The sequence below is a fragment of the Chiloscyllium plagiosum genome, unplaced genomic scaffold, assembly GCF_037043375.1.
Source record: "Chiloscyllium plagiosum isolate Xiang-an unplaced genomic scaffold, Cpla_swu_hap1 HiC_scaffold_21, whole genome shotgun sequence".
Lineage (NCBI taxonomy): Eukaryota > Metazoa > Chordata > Chondrichthyes > Orectolobiformes > Hemiscylliidae > Chiloscyllium > Chiloscyllium plagiosum.
In genome coordinates, this window is record NW_028270159.1 from 39,452,654 (window position 1) to 39,469,760 (window position 17,107).

Genomic DNA, 17,107 nt, shown 5'->3' on the forward strand with positions numbered 1-17,107 from the left:
AAATAACATTTTACTTCCTTTTTTGTGCTACGTCACAAATGGAGCAATTAGCTTTGAACAAATGTTCAGTAAAAGTTAACCCCTAGAGTGTCAAGTATTCAGAATAATCTAAACATAAGAGCAGTAGACATACAAAAGAGAGATAAATATTATTCAAAGTGACCGAGTTGGAAATTGTGATTTGAAAGTGATGTGTCAGATATATTTTGACAGGACACCTGACATTTCCTCGTCCGATTTTTCCCTTTCTTTAATTCTTCCAAAGGGAAAGAATTAGGTATAGGTAAAGTAGTGTTACTTCTGCAATCATAATTATTTATGCAAGATAAATGCACTCACACCAGTATATAATTGTTTCAACCAAATGCTGAGTCAACAAGAATGAAAATTATGTGGAGGAAATATATAATTGTTTTTGTATTAGCTAAAATGTGCATACAAGAATGAAACGTGCCTGCAAACAATGGTAGATGTTACAGACAAATAGAAAAGGTGCTGTGAGGATGTATGTTAAGCCAGATATGCTTGTACAAGCACTAGTTATAAGCATCTGTTCCCCACTTCTACAAAAACACAAAAACAAACCCCAATTAAAAGGTCATAAGGATCAATATGGTTGGGGAAAGGGAGGAAATGTCACAGGTGGGAGAAGTAGATAGTAGTGAAGGAGGATATACCTAACAATGGACCACAGCAGGATGTGGTGAAATGGCCAAGTAAAACTTGTACTTTGTTACGCACAAGGCCGGATAAGGCAAGAGATAAACAATAGTAATGGGCACCGGGTTTGGAGTAGTGAATCCTATATAAGATGTTTACTTGATAAACTCTGGGTGCCCTATTCCAGGCACCACGCTTGCAAGTGTATAATAAACATACTGGTTGCTTCAAATCTTGTCTCGGACTGAAATTATTGATGTGAGTGAGCTTTGTTTCTCACAATTGGGGGCCGTCCTGGATGTTCTTCCAGCGCCAGGGGGAGTGGCTGGCCCTGGACACTGGGAAGACGTGTCCCGTTCCCAATTGAGGAGCGGTCTCGTGTCCTGGTTTGGTCCGTTCCCTTGGGCGATTGGTACAAATCCCACAGGAGAGACATCTGAATCAGACAGTGAAAGGAGGTCGATAGAAAATACGGCGAAAAGGGGCCAGGCAACTCTGTGCACAGACCAAGGTAAGAAAACTGACTTTTTAGTATTGCCTTGGTGGCTGTTAAAAGGGGTATTTAATCGTTGAGGGACTGGCCAGGGCCCCGAGAAATGGGGGGTAGGCAGAGTAAGTCGAACTGCGACAAAGTAAAGAAAGAAAATGTCCCTGGTAACATTCCTCCTGAAAGTCCATTGGGGAGGATTTTGCGGGAATGGACAAGTAACACTTGTACAAGGGCAAAAGATAAAAAGAAAATTATTAAATATTGTTGTTTAATATGGACCAAAGAACCAATCCTTCGTCCGGCTGTCTTCTGGCCAAAGTATGGTTCGGACGAGGATTGGGTATGTCAGTATTTACATTTGTATGTGAATATAAAACAACCTTTTAGTCAAGAAAGAGGCGGACTATGCATCCTGTTGGAAGGGCAGTTTGGGAATGATGGTAGTAAAGACAAAGGATTCCCCCTCTGCCCCACCCAGTCCCTGGGATCCTCTTGGCTGCTTGCCCCCCACCCCGTACCATAAAATCAGGTTAGGTGAAAATGGGGGAGGAGGAGAGACAGACAGACAGACAGACAGGGACAGGGAACGGATGACCCACAAGAGGAGGACGAAGGGGTGGTGGACGGGGATGTTGTTGTTCCCGACCCTCAATCCTCAACAAAAGAAATGGAAGATAAAGTAGACGTAGAGGTAGTCTCCAGAGGATCTAAACCAAAGCCTAAGGGGGTACAACAAAAAAAAGGGGAGGAACGTAAAGACTTATCCCCTTCAGAAGGTACCAATAGGGGACCAAGAGATTGGGTTTGTAAGTGCCCCCCTCACCAGTGGGGAGGTCAGAACATTTAAAAAGGAGATGAAGGTCCTGATTGAGGATCCGGTAGGGTTGTCTGAACAAATTGATCAATTCTTGGGGCTCAGTCTGTATACGTGGACTGAATTAATGTCTATTTTGAATATACTATTTACTTGGGAAGAAAGGGGACTTATACGAGGATCAGTCATTAAAATATGGGACAGGGAACATCCCATTGGGGATGGTGATGCTGGACAGGGAGAGACGAAGTTTCCCTTCAGAGACCCCCAGTGGGAAAATCAAAACCCGGAGCATAGAGAAGAAATGAGGGAATTGAAAGACCTGATTCTAAAAGGAATAAGAGAGGCAGTTCTGTAGTCGCAGAACTTGACTAAAGCCTTTGAAGTTAGACAGGAGAAAGATGAGACTCCCTCAGCTTTCTTGCAAAGATTAAGAGACTTAATGCGGAAATACTTTGGAATGAACCCTGAGGACCCAGTGGCACAGGGTCTTTTGAAAGTACATTTTGTGACAAAGGCATGGCCAGACATACAGAGAAAGATACAGAAGATAGAAGGGTGGAGCGAAAAACCATTAGATGAATTGTTAAGAGAGACACAGAAAGTGTTTGTAAAGAGAGAGGATGAGACACAAAAACAGAAGATAAAAATGATGGGAGCTACGGTTGATGAAGTAGTTAAGAAAAGAATGGAACGAATAGTGAGCAATCGGAGCACTAGTGGCAGCATGTAGGACAGAGAGGGAGAGGGGGAGAACAAGGGGGAGCATTTGATAGAGGGTTCAGGCGACAGGGGCAGAGATGGAAGTCTCCACAGGCAGGATGCTATTATTGCGGAAAGATAGGGCATTTTAAGCGGGAGTGTCCTGATCTACAAAGGGAAGAAAGGGCAATGCCGCTTATGCATTTTGATGAAAAATAGGGGTATCAGGGGTTCCTGCCCCCGGGGACCCACCAGGAACCCTTGATAAACTTGAAGGTGGGACCCTATAGGGAAGAGGTAGTATTCCTCGTAGATACGGGGACAGCACAGTCATCGCTGAATTTTAAACCAAAGAAAGTAGAAATGTCAACATGGTCAATTACTGTTTTATAGACGGATCACCCCGGGTGACTGAAGGGAAAAGACATAATGTGTATGCAGTCGTAGACGGTATGAAAGGTAGTGTGGTGGAGGCAGGAAGGTTGCCAAATGCGTGGTCAGCTCAGACCTGCAAACTCTATGCATTGGAAAGAGCCCTTAGGGCGTTAGAAAATAAAAAGGGAACAGTATACACTGACTCTAAATATGCATTTGGTGTTGTGCACACTTTCGGAAAGATATGGCAGGAAAGAGGACTGATCAATAGCCAGGAGAAGGAATTAGCACATGAGGAGTTGATTAAACGGGTCTTGTAGTCCCTATCACTCCCCCGAGAAATAGCGGTAGTGCATGTAAATGGTCATCAGAAAGGAAATGAACCAGAATTAGGGGGAATAGACGAGCCGGTGAAGTGGCTAAGGAAGCAGCCCTGAACCCACAAGAAGTGGTGATTCATTCCCTAATACCTACTGTCCCAGATCCTCGGGAAGCTCCTATATTTACTGAAAAAGAGGAAAAAGAATTGAAAGATTTAGGGGCTGCAAAAACAGCAGACGGGCATTGGATGTTACCTGATAGAAGGGAAATGTTAAACAAAATGGTGACGCGAGAAATTATGGCTGTCTTACATCAAGGCAGCCATTGGGGAGTACAGGCAATGTATGATGTAGTTCTTAGGGAATATGGATGTAAAGGAATATAAACCATTGCTAAACAAATATGTGAGGGATGTGTAATATGCAGAAAGGTAAATAAGAAAGTCTTGAGAAAACAGACTCCGGGAGGAAGACACCCGAGATTGAGACCCTTCCAGAGTATACAAGTAGATTATACTGAACTACCCAGAGTAGGAAGACTAAAATATATGCTGGCCATAGTAGATCATCTATCTGGTTGGGTTGAGGCATACCCCCTAGCTACCACCACTGCGAGTGGGGTGTCTAAAACAATATTTGAGCACATAATTCCCTGATATGGGCTAGTGAACCGTATAGATTCCGACCAAGGAACTCATTTTACCTCTAAAGTGTTACAGGGGGTAATGAAAGGGTTGGGAATTTCCTGGGAGTTCCATACTCCATAGCACCCGCCATCATCAGGAAGGGTTGAGAAAATGAACCAAACACTCATACGACAGGTCTCTAAATTGATAATACAAACCAGACTCCCTTAGATCAAATGTATACCAACAGCTCTCTTGCGAGTATGAACAGTCCCAAGGAAAGATTTGGAACTATCCCCCTATGAAATCTTATTTTGATTACCTTATCTGGGAACGATTGGAGAATTGCCAATTCCTGAAACTGAAGATTTGTTCTTAAAGAAATATATATTGGGCTTGTCTTCCTCTTTGTCTTTCCTCAGGAAACAGGGTTTATTGGCACAGACTCCACCCCGTGAATTCACCGTTCATTCCATCCAGCTGGGAGATTGGACCTTAGTAAAATCATGGAAAGAGACTAAATTGCAGACGGATTGGGAAGGGCCGTATCAGGCTCTTTTGACTACCGGAACGGCAATAATGACGGCGGAGAAAGGCTGGACTCACTACACTCGGATCAAAGGCCCAGTGGAATCTCCAGTTGAGGAAGAAATCTGGACAGCCAAATCAATGCATGAACCGCTGAAACTCAGGCTAAAGAGACTTTGAGTAACTGATTATACAGTGGTGACGCGAGCGCGGGATTATTTCTGTAGGATTGTATATTAAGTTTTGTTGTGCTTCAGCACGATTTTTAGAAAGCTGGGGATGGTTAGAGTTATGCTGCTAGCCCTCTTAGTTTTGGGATTTTGTCAAACATCATTTTCATATGTGTTATTAACAGTTCCTGAGTCTGATAATACCCAAGTAATAGACGCTGATGCATGCAGCTTAGTAAATTGCGGGGATGTAGATAATCAGAGACAGTACCGCAGCTCAGAGATACATCTTAAGTCCTATGGGGATGGCCTTGGGGATAGTACTTGGTATAATGGTCTCGTAACAGTACACTGGGCCCCTTCCAAACAGCTCGCAATTGTCCCGATAAAAGGTGTAACCCAATATACTTAACGATAAAGAAAACCACATGGCACAAAGCAATTCTGGGGGGGGGGGGGGGGGGGGGGGGCACCTATGAAATGCAATTAAATAAAACATTTGTGATAGAAATGAAAACAAACGGGAATGATTTCTCGGGCTTTTGTTTTTGATTTAGCGTAGGACAGGGAAAACGGGCAGAACTACTGGATAATAAGGTCCAACCTTTCACCCCTCCCAATGACCTTAAAGTAGTAAAAATTATAGAGGTAAAGGACTTAAAACAAACCATCAAAATAGAAACTAGATACGGGGATGCAAATGCCTGGGTTGAATGGGTAAAGTATACTGTAAAAAGTCTGAACAAGAGCAATTGCTATGCATGGGCCTCCAGTTGGCCAGTGGCCCAGGTGGTTCCCTTTCCGCTCGGGTGGAAGCAAGACAGGAAGGGCATGAAATGTACGATAGCCCTGTATCAGGATAAGACTGGATGGAATGATAGGAATTGTACCTCCCTATCTCTGATATTCCCTTCCTTGGAGAAGAAAGATTCAAAAGCCCCCCCTACGTTTTCAGCCGCAGTCGGAAATCACACATCGTGTGTACATAGACGAGGTACAAATCGGTCCAAAGATTTGGGGAGCTGAAATTATGTGCAGAGATTAAGAATGTCACTGAAACGGACAAGGGAGGGAACTACTCAGCACTGAAGGTTCCCCGAGCAGATCTGTGGTGGTACCGTGGAGGCAAAATATTGAGACCCATCTTACCTCCGGATTGGAGAGGGATATGTGCAATTGTACAATTGGCAATTCCATTTACCCTGGCATTTGAGAAGGAAAAGATAGTAGGGAAAAAGGGAAGGAGTAAGAGATCACTGTTAGACACTTCTTTCGATGACAGGATTTATCTCGATTCTGTAGGAGTCCCTAGGGGGGTACCTGATGAGTTCAAGGCTCGTAACCAGATTGTAGCAGGCTTTGAGTCAGCTCTCTTTTGGTGGATAACAATTAATAAAAATGTGGATTGGATAAATTACATTTTCTATAATCAACAGCGATTTATAAATTATACAAGAGATGCGGTTAAAGGAATATCAGAACAGCTTGATGCGACAAGTAGGATGGCATGGGAAAACAGAATGGCCCTTGATATGATTTTAGCGGAAAAAGGGTGTGTGTGTATGTGTGTGATGTTAGGAGGAAGCTGTTGTACCTTTATTCCTAATAACACTGTGCCTGATGGTTCAATTACTCAGGCCTTAAGGGGATTGACTACCTTAGCAGAGGAACTGGCTCAGAATTCAGGAGTAGACAAATCTCTCACAGGATGGCTTGAATCATGGTTTGGAAAATGGAAGGGGGTTTCCATCCTTACTTCCCTGAGAGTAGTAGCCGGGGTATTGGTAGCCATTGGCTGTTGTATCATATCCTGTATACGAGGACTCACCCAAAGACTGATTGAGACAGCCTTTATGAAACAGATGCCCCTAAAAGGGAATCAGGCAGAGGAACTTTATCGATTAAATAATGAGGGGATGAGTGACACCAAGATGGATGAAATCTCCAGAATGATGCTTGCGAATTTTGGGGGTGATGCTTAAAAGAAAAATACAGAAGATAACAAATGGTAATTAAAGAAAAAGGGGGAAATTGTGGGATATAGGTAAAGTAGTGTTACTTCTGCAATCATAATTATTTATGCAAGGTAAATGTACATACACCAGTATATAATTGTTTCAACCAAATGCTGAGTCAACAAGAATGAAAATTATGTGGAGGAAATATATAATTGTTTTTGTATTAGCTAAAATGTGCATACAAGAATGAAACGTGCCTGCAAACAATGGTAGATGTTACAGACAAATAGAAAAGGTGCTGTGAGGATGTAGGTTAAGCCAGATATGCTTGTACAAGCACTAGTTATGAGCATCTGTTCCCCACTTCTACAAAAACACAAAAACAAACCCCAATTAAAAGGTCATAAGGATCAATATGGTTGGGGAAAGGGAGGAAATGTCACAGGTGGGAGAAGTAGATAGTAGTGAAGGAGGATATACCTAACAATGGGCCACAACAGGATGTGGTGAAATGGCCGAGTAAAACTAATACTTTGTTATGCACAAGGCCGGATAAGGCAAGAGATAAACAATAGTAATGGGCACCCGGTTTGAAGTAGTGAATCCTATATAAAATGTTTACTTGCTAAACTCTGGGTGCCCTATTCCAGGCACCATGCTTGCAAGCGTATAATAAACATACTGGTTGCTTCAGATCTTGTCTCGGACTGAAATTATTGATGTGAGTGAGCTTTGTTTCTCACACATGCAAGGAGGGCATCTCCGATAAGCTCAGAATATGTTATCTATCCCTAACTGGCCTGGAGAAAGCCATACGTAGTCACTTTCATAACCTTCTGCAGTCCACTTAATTATGATACAATACCTTGGCAACACCGTAAAGAGGAGAATTTCAAGATTTTAACTCCATGAAAGTGAAGAAGCAAGACTGTAAGTCAGACTGGTGTGAGACTTGATGGGATATCTGCGAACAGTGGTGTTCCATTGAGTCTGTTGCTCTTGTTCTTTCCAGGAAAAAGTTGCAGGTTTGGAAGATGCTGTTGAATAATCCTTGTTGTTCTAAAATGAATTAGATGTTTTCAAAAAAAGGAACTGACAATAAATCTCTTTGATGATCTGTTCTAATTGTTCACCTGAGTTTATGGGATTGAATGATGACAAGTTAAAGATTGATTATCTTAGATGAGCGGGAATAATTCACGATTAAAACTGATGGTGCTATTCCTTTATCACACTCACAGAAGAGGGTCTGTGCACCAAGTTGTGCTAACACTCAGCTAAGGACAGAAATAAGTCAGCGAAGACCCTCACTGCGAATATATACAGGTAGTTTTTCTCTTATGAGAAAGTGAGGACTGCAGATGCTGGAGACCAGTGTTGAAAAATGTGGTGCTGGAAAAACACAGCAGGCCAGGCAGCATCCGAGGAGCAGGAGATTCGATGTTTCGGGCATAAGCCCTTTTTCTATTGTGTCATGGTTGCATTCTTGTGCAATCCTGTGTTAGCGGAGAATTGTGCTTTCAAAACAGCATTTAAAGTGTTTGCAATGTAATTGTGTTACAGTCAATATACTTTTTAAAAGTTCACACTTTAGAACAAGTGTCCCTAATTCGTCAATCACGTAGCAGCGAATTTGCATTAACGAAACACACGTTATAGCAGAAGAACCTGTATTGTGCCACAAAGTGTAAATAAATGCATGTGTCTTCAGGTAAGGACTTGATTCTATCCCTTATCAAAGAAATAGCTGGCCAACATTTTTCACTTTAACTGATGCCTCTAGAATGAGCTCTTATTCTGGATAATAATGAAAGGTAGAATTGTACCACAGAGAATTGTACCTCAGCAAGAGGCAATCCTCTGGAAGAGAAAGGGAGGTGTTTACGGGAGTGTGAATAAATCATAAAGTATTAAGAACTCTTCCTCCTCAGGGTAACAGCAGAGTTGGAAAAGCCCTAAATATTGTGGTTAGCCACCAATTGTTTTCAACTGACCTTGTAACGAACTCAAAGTACCAGTGAGTACATGGTTCCACAGCGTAAAAAACATCCTCAGCCCCTTTCAAATCTTTGCAATTATCAATGGCATTTGTGAATCATCAAAGCAATTTACTTAAGGTCAAACAGTTAATGAGCAGGTGGATCATAAATGTAGGTTGACAGCCGTTTATAGCTTCCAGACAAATCCCAGTCACACATAGCTTTCAAGGTGTGTGCCTTTCAAATTGGACGCACATCTCATGAGGCCAAGTTGTTTGAAGCATGATTACATCAGATGACCAATAAATAAATCATATTAGGGAACAGTCTTAGCCCAACAGGTTTACCAACGGGGAATTTCAAGAGGACTTTACTTTGTAACCAAGCGCAATGAGTTGACATGTCAGTGGAATCAAGCAAATACTGGGCCACAGCTCACTGTTTTGTTGTAATTTATTTAATGGTAATACAATAGTTGGTCATGTGACTGAAATGTAAGGTGGTTAAAAGTGAATTCTAATCCCCCTTGTCATAATAATTCTTTTGCAATTTTCAAGGTTCAAAGTTTGTGCGAAGATTTGTAGCTCAACCGGAAGCGGCAGGGACAGACCACTATAAACACCGGAGGAAACATCAAAGAAGCGCTTCGCAGGAGGCTCCCAAGCACTGATGATGTCGCCTAGCCAGGGGACGAAGCGTTTGCAACAAAAACTTCCAGCTCGGCGAACAGAACCACAACAATTTTCAAGGTCAATGAACTAATACCATTAAATATGAGGCAAAACAATTAAATTAATGATGGAATGCAAATGTCCACAGGAAGTAGTTAATTGCTAATTTGGAAATGTGTTTTCCCAATGAAATGTTTTAAAGGAGAGAACAGACTTCCTCTACTACTGTATTGAGCTGCTCTTTGTCTCCTGGTAGCACTTATTCTGAATTTCTCTTTCTTACCTGTAATTATCATTATCTCTTTCTGTATCCCTTTTCTTTCAAGTCATAAAGAAAATATAATGTATAAATGAAAAATAAAATAGTGGAAATGCTATGCAGGTCTGGTAGCATCAGTGGAAACTGAAACAGCATTAACTGGCTTGATTTTCAATCCCATGTCACTGAAGCACTGATCAATTTTGTGATTCTGACCCTGTATTGGTTCTGCATTATTGATGCAATGCTATTTTCAAACACAGGTCATTTAAACTGCCCAGAGGCAGGAGTTCAGGAAACTAGAGGCTTCAAGGCACAAACAGCTGTTCAACTGCCCAATGAAAAGAGAGCAGAACCCTTTTTGACAAAGCAGTCTCTTCAGCTTTGCATGACATGATGGTTTACTGCATTGTTAAACTTTAGCTATCAGAAGTGCATCTTGGAAGAATCGGACAGTGACACAACATCTGGGAATGCTTCTTTCAAAACAATCTCTCACCAAGTGCAAGGTTTCAGGGCACTGACCTACCATCAGAACTGGGAAATGCTTGAGATGTGTCAGGTTTCAAGTGAGTGAAAGAGAGGTAGTAGAAAAGAGGCAAAAGGGAAGGTCTACGATAGGATGGATGACAAGTGAGTTTAAATAACAAATCAGGCATTGTCCAAAGCCAAAGGGAGGGTTAGTGTGAAAAGTGAGAAAATAAATGATGTGACTAGAAAGAGATGTGAATGAGAATAAGAACAATTTCTACCCGAAAGAAAAATAAGATGAAAACAAGTGTACAACAAAGCCTTCCAAGACATAATAAACAATATGGAGGTAGAAGCTACATTCTGAAATTGTTGGAATCCATTTTAATCTCAGAAGTCTGCAAAGTATCTAATTTTCAAAATTTGTGAGAAGATTTGTAGCTCGGGTGCTTGTTGCTGTGGTTCTGTTCGCCGAGCTGTAAGTTTTTGTTGCAAACGTTTCGTCCCCTGTCTAGGTGACATCCTCAGTGCTTGGGAGCCTCCTGTGAAGCGCTTCTGTGGTGTTTCCTCCGGCATTTATAGTGGCCTGTCCCTGCCGCTTCCAGTTGTCAGTTTCAGCTGTCCGCTGTAGTGGCCGGTATATTGGGTCCAGGTCGATGTGTTTGTTGATGGAGTTTGTGGATGAGTGCCATGCTTCTAGGAATTCCCTGGCTGTTCTTTGTTTGGCTTGCCCTATAATGGTAGTGTTGTCCCAGTAGAAGCATGGCACTCATCCACAAACTCCATCAACAAACACATCGACCTGGACCCAATATACTGGCCACTACAGCGGACAGCTGAAACTGACAACTGGAAGCGGCAGGGACAGGCCACTATAAATGCCGGAGGAAACACCACGGAAGCGCTTCACAGGCAGCTCCCAAGCACTGAGGATGTCACCTAGACAGGGGACGAAACGTTTGCAACAAAAACTTCCAGCTCAGCGAACAGAACCACAGCAAGGTATCTAATTAAAATATGAAGCACTGCTCCTCAAGTTTATTTTGAACTTCATTAGATCATTGGAATAGGTCATTATTTGGACGTTAGTGTGAGAAGAAAGTGGAGAATTAAAATAATAGGAAGCCTATCTGCCTGGCCCTGGCTTCCCTGCCCCGAAAAGCTGCTATCTCACCATGGATGTGCCCTCATCCTGGAGCTAATTGCCACGACACTGCCAACTTACTATGTTAGTGATTGTAACAAGGTCAACCAGGTGGAGCTTGTAGAATATGAGTTCCTTGATTGGGATTGTTAACCTGGCCCAATCAGGGAGCTCTGGCCAACATAAAAGGATGATTATCAGGGATACTGGGCCCCCTAATTGCCATCTCTGTGAGAGGCAGTGCTATTGTTAAAGGCTATGCATTTATAAATAAAAGGTGATTGGCGATGGAATGCCAGCCTCTATGGAATTACTTCACTCTGATGGGGTTGATAACTCTTGAGGGTGTGTAATTGTCCTCAATTAAATGAGATTGCCTCCCGCTTTTAGTCTCTTTAGCCAGAGTTAAATGTCCCTTTACATTCAGTGAAATTCAACCCTCCATTTCACTAAGTACTCATTAGCTGTGGCGTGCTCTGGAACATTTTGGGGATTGTGAAAGTTGCTATATAAATGCAAGCCTTTTTTTCTCTAAATGTTTGTGGAACGCATGAGATGATTCCTTACCAGAATCACAATCTGTACAGTAATTTTACCCTGACATTTATCATAAGTTACAGAATGATCATAAGAGGTAATTCGTGCAATCTTGATATGTGAACATGTAGATGGAACTAGTTACAACAAAGAAGTGTTCAGCAACAAAAGCAAATTAAATTTGTAACAGGAGAAACATGGCTAAAGTAAAGCTGAATGCGTTTACTGAGTATGCAAACCCATAATTTTTCTGTATAATAATAAACAATTGAAAACTATTTCGCTTGTGGTACCATTCAATAATGTTGGTGTTAGTTTCAACAATGTTTCATGGGAGTGGAATATTTATTGCAGATTTACTTTTAAGTAGGGCGAGGGAATGGGTGACAGAAGGGGTATCATCCTTTGCAAAAGCTGTACGCTCTCAGATATGATAGAATAGTCGTGACACTGAGGCCCTCTCTCAATAGAGATGTTTGTATTGTTATGCAGGGTACAATAAATGCTGAGCAGGCATCGCACTTACAAAAAAACTTCTGAATTACATTTAGCTGTGGCAGTCACCATACCCATGAATTTTATAATATAATTTTTTCCAGGCATGAGGAACTTATTGTATTCAATAATCTACTATGCTAAAATGTGTTGAAAAATTACCTGTACAACAATCTTGCAGGTTATCAGATCTCTTAACCATTAGATTGGCCCATTTATTAATTAAACTTCCTTGAGAAATGCATCATGGTTTATGACAATAGATGCCATTTTATTCTTGTGAAATTAGAAAGCCAAAGGATCAAAATAAAGATTGAAAATCTGAATTATTTATTTCACTCTTGTAGAAATGTTTCCAATGTCATGCCTTGCAAACTCAGGGAAAGAAACAAAATGAATTAATCAGTGTTACTTCTAAACCACATGTACTTCTCAGATAGACTGCAGTATCATCTGAAGTCATACCCCAAAACTTATTAAGTTGACTGACAAATGACAAAAGCCCATTTTGATGTAGTATTGCAGGTTGGTCAGAATAAATCAATAGCCCTGGAGGATGCAAAATCTTCAACAGGGGAAACAATTGGGATTGAAAAGGATTAAAAAGGTCTGCAAAAATCAAAGCACCATTTGAAATTTTCATTTATTGGGACAATCCAAATTTCCTCATTTGGGAATATAGATTCAAAAATGCATCCTTATGCCTCTTGTAAAATAGACCATTCTTGCCATCTACTTTATGAGCTACTGGAATGTCTTATAGTTGAAAACAACATATCACTGTGTTGCTGCTGAATGAGTTAATTTGAAGCTGTTATCTAACTGCTGTCCCATAGCAGAGCGTTGGTCCAACTGAAAGAATCACCACCTCTTCAGATTAATCAGACTTTATGGCTCTGAAAGGAACTGACTGAGTTTAAGTATAAGTATACATTAAACATATGGAATGTTTTACAATCTGAACATTATGCTTTTATATCAGATAGCCAAGTGTCAAGAGAATATTTACATCAATGTCAAAAAATCCAATGTTTATTTGAGAGTTGACAGACACAGGAATCTAATGCCATTTTGCGAAATCTAGTGCTAGTGCGGGATACACATATAGAAAGTAGCAACTTCCATTGTTATTCCAATGTCTCACTGTTAATGATTGTGTCAGGATACAGTCAAAATTGCCTAAGATTGTAGTGAATAATCAGTTAAAATCATACACTTTGCTTCTACATGATTTAGTTTTATCTTCATCTATTTGTAAGTAATAAGGAATAAATCTAGGAAAATGTATCTGATGCACACAAATTGGATTGTTCCCCTTCTGTAGCTGAATTTAGATAAGCTTCAGAAAATTATATGGTGGCTCAGTGGTTAGCACTGCTGCCTCACAGTGCTAGGGACCTGGTTCAATCCCAGCCTTGGGTGACTGTCTGTGTGGAATTTGCACATTCTCCCTGTATCTGTGTCGGTTTCCGCCCACAGCCCAGGTTAAGGTGAATTGGCCAAGCCAAATTGCCCATAGTGTTTAGGGATGTGTAGGTGAGGTGCACTAGTCAGGGGAAAATGTAGAGTAATGGGTCTGGGTGGGGATACTCTTTGGTGGCTTGGTGTGAACTTGTTGGGCCAAAGGGCCTATTTCTACACTGTAGGAATTCTAATTCTAACTGTGAGTTACTTCCAAAACATGAGGAAATATCATGCTATAAATGATTAAATTTTATTTTAAAGTCAACTGCTGATGTTGGACTGGGATGGACAAAGTCAGAAGTCACTTGACACCAGTCAAATGAGCACTGCTCATTTGTCAAGTGAAGTGGAGGGGAGCACACATGTACTTCCCTCCACTTCACCTGATGAAGAAGCAGTGTTCCAAGAGCTTGTGATTTCAAATAAACCTATTGGACTAGAACCTGGTGTCCTGTGGCTTCTGATTTCATTTATAAAGGCAACTGAAATTACCTTTCCTGCTGCCAGTATTGTTGACTAATTTATGCTAAACCCAACACAGTCAATAAGCCTCTTCATCCAACAAGACAACAAAGGCTTTAAACTTTCCTAAGGCAAAAAAGCAGTCGATGAATGATTATGTCCTTCTATTAATCTTCCTACTGCAGCATTTTCTGAGAGAGTAGTAGCTATAATCAGTGAAGATAATAATGAGGATGTTGGTACTCTATTCTCACTCCTTCTCTCATCTTAAGACACCCTTTGTCTCTCTATTGCATTATTAGTATTTTATGTGAATTTTTCTCTTTTACTCTTACGATTAAGATATGAAGACTTGATATGATATGGGGTGGCATGGTGACTCAGTGGTTAGCACTGCTGCCTCGCAATGCCAGAGACCCTGATTCAACTCCATCCTTGAGTGATTGTCTGTGTGGAGTTTGCACAGTCTCTCTATGTCTGTATGCGTTTGATCCAGTTTCCTCCCACAGTCCAAAGATGTCCAAATTAGGCAGATTAGCCATGCTAAATTGCCTATAGTGTCCAGGGATGTGCATTCTTGAAAAATATCTAACAGAGTCTTTATTTTAATATATTTTGGCTAAGTAATAGTTGACCACGAAAAAAGGATAAATCAGAATTGTCCCAAATAGTGTTCTAATTCTGAAGTTATTTGGCACATAAAAAAATCTACTTGCAATAGAGTACCTTCCAGGAGCATTTGCTGTAATTCAGCAAAATATCTCCAACCTCTCACCACTTAAGGACTTAGCATCACAGAGTTGTACAGTATTGAAACAAACCTTTTGGTCCAACTCATCTGTGCTGACCAGATATCCCAAATTAATCTAGTCCCATTTGCCAGCATTTGGGCCTCTAAACCCTGACTATTCATAGACCCATTTAGATGCCTTTTAAATGTTGTAATTATGATTGAAAATGTGTTGTTGGAAAAGCACAGCAGGTCAGGCAGCATCCAAGGAGCAGGAGAATTGACGCTTCGGGCATGAGCCCTTTCTCTGGACGATTCAGGACTTCTAGTTTTGGACTCCCCTAACCTGGGAAGAATACCTTGACTATTCACCCTATTCATGCCCCTCATGATTTTATAACCCTCAATAATGTCACCCCTCAGCCTCTAATGCTCCAGGTAAACAGCCCCAGCCTGTTCAGCCTCTCCCTATGTAGCTTCCCATGTAGCTCCCTAAACAGCCTCAGCCTATTCAGCCTCTCCCTATATAGCTCTCTATATAGCTCTCCCTATTTGGCTCAAGTCCTTCAACCTAGCAACGTTCTTGTAAAACTTTTCTGCACATTTTCAAGTTTAACAACAGTTTTTCGATAGCAGGGAGACCAGATTTGAATACAGTATTCCAAGACTTCTTTATTTCTATCTTACTTACTGGTCTCATATATCAGAGCATTCTCAGTGGTCGATTCTAGCTCAAAATCTTCCAGGAAGTGTATTGTCCAATTACTAAATCAATTTTGTAGGAAACTTGTGAATCAAATTTAAAAGTACTTCAACGACATTACTTCAACGACAGCTTTTATCATGTGATCCTCCTTGTCTTCCAAAGGTGGCAGACTAACACTGTGACTTGGCTTTTACTGAAAAATAATTATATTCAGTATTGAAGTGCAAGTGAATTATAGCAGTAACATAGACTATAGATTTTCAGCCACAGTGCAGCTCAGCTATCTCCTCATGTATTTGTAAATAACCAGTCATTTGCAACTCTTCAGATAAGCTATGACTGAACTAAAACAAAAATTGCTGGAAAACTCAGCAGGTCTGGCAGCATCTGTGGAGAGAAAGCAGAGTTAACATTTTGGGGCCAGCGACCCTCTTTCAGAACTGTTCCGAAGAACAGTCACTGGACCCAAATTGTTAACTCCACTTTCTTTCAACAGATATTGCCAGACCTATTGAGTTTTCCCAGCAATTTCGTTTTTGTTTCTGATTACCAACATCCACAGATCTTTCTTGTTTTTCTATATAACTAAACTAATTTCACTACATTACCCTTTCTTCCTATCAACAGTTTCAATTTGTCCTGACCACCTCACTTCCCAATATGGCAGATGTTTTTCATTCTTGAGTAGGATTGGGGCTTAGTGAGCAGCCAGCACAGTTGACAACAAAGTCAATAATGGGAGTCCTGACTTGGTTTAATGGTCAATGTCCTGACCAGAACAGATGCTATTCAATTAGAATCAGACAATCCGAAGATTAACTATCTGGCCCAAGCTGGGGAAGGGTTTCCAGGTAGCTCACATTTCTTCAAAGATAGGATAAGTTGGAGGAGAACTACATTTCTATAGTGGTGTTTGTGTGAAACTGAGTTGGTCAGTTCAGTTGGCTGCACAGTAGATCTGCACTGTAGTGTTGCAGAAACAGCATGGGTTCAATTTCTGTACTGGCTGAAGTTACCATGGAGTTCTTGATTTTTTTCAACTTCTCCCCTCACCCAAAGTGTGATGATGCTCAGATTAAATCAAAATAAATTCTCGCTCTTGAATGAGAGAGTGGGACTACAGTGACTTTACCTTGTACCTCCCCTGGGCTGCAGTCCGATTAACAAAATCAGACACATTTTTGCACAAAAGTGTGAAGCCCCACCTCACTGATTTGCAGGTGCCTTGTATGTCTGATATATTGTGCACCTGAAAATGAGATGAGAATATAATCTTCCACACATTCCATTTTAAACGCCCATGGCCTGGTGGTTTATGTAAGTTTGTGGGTGGGGAATGTGGCAGTGGAGGAGTCATTTGGAGTTAAAATGCCTCCCACGGACTCAATCCTTAATGAGACAGATAATTACGCTTCAAAATTAAAATGACTAGGACAGCTCATTATTATAGCTGTAACTGTAACTGCTTGTAGAATCAAGTTTCCAATCTTTGACCAAACCTTACAGAGTGTTTGTGCTTGATTAAACTGGCTCGGTCTGCCCTCTG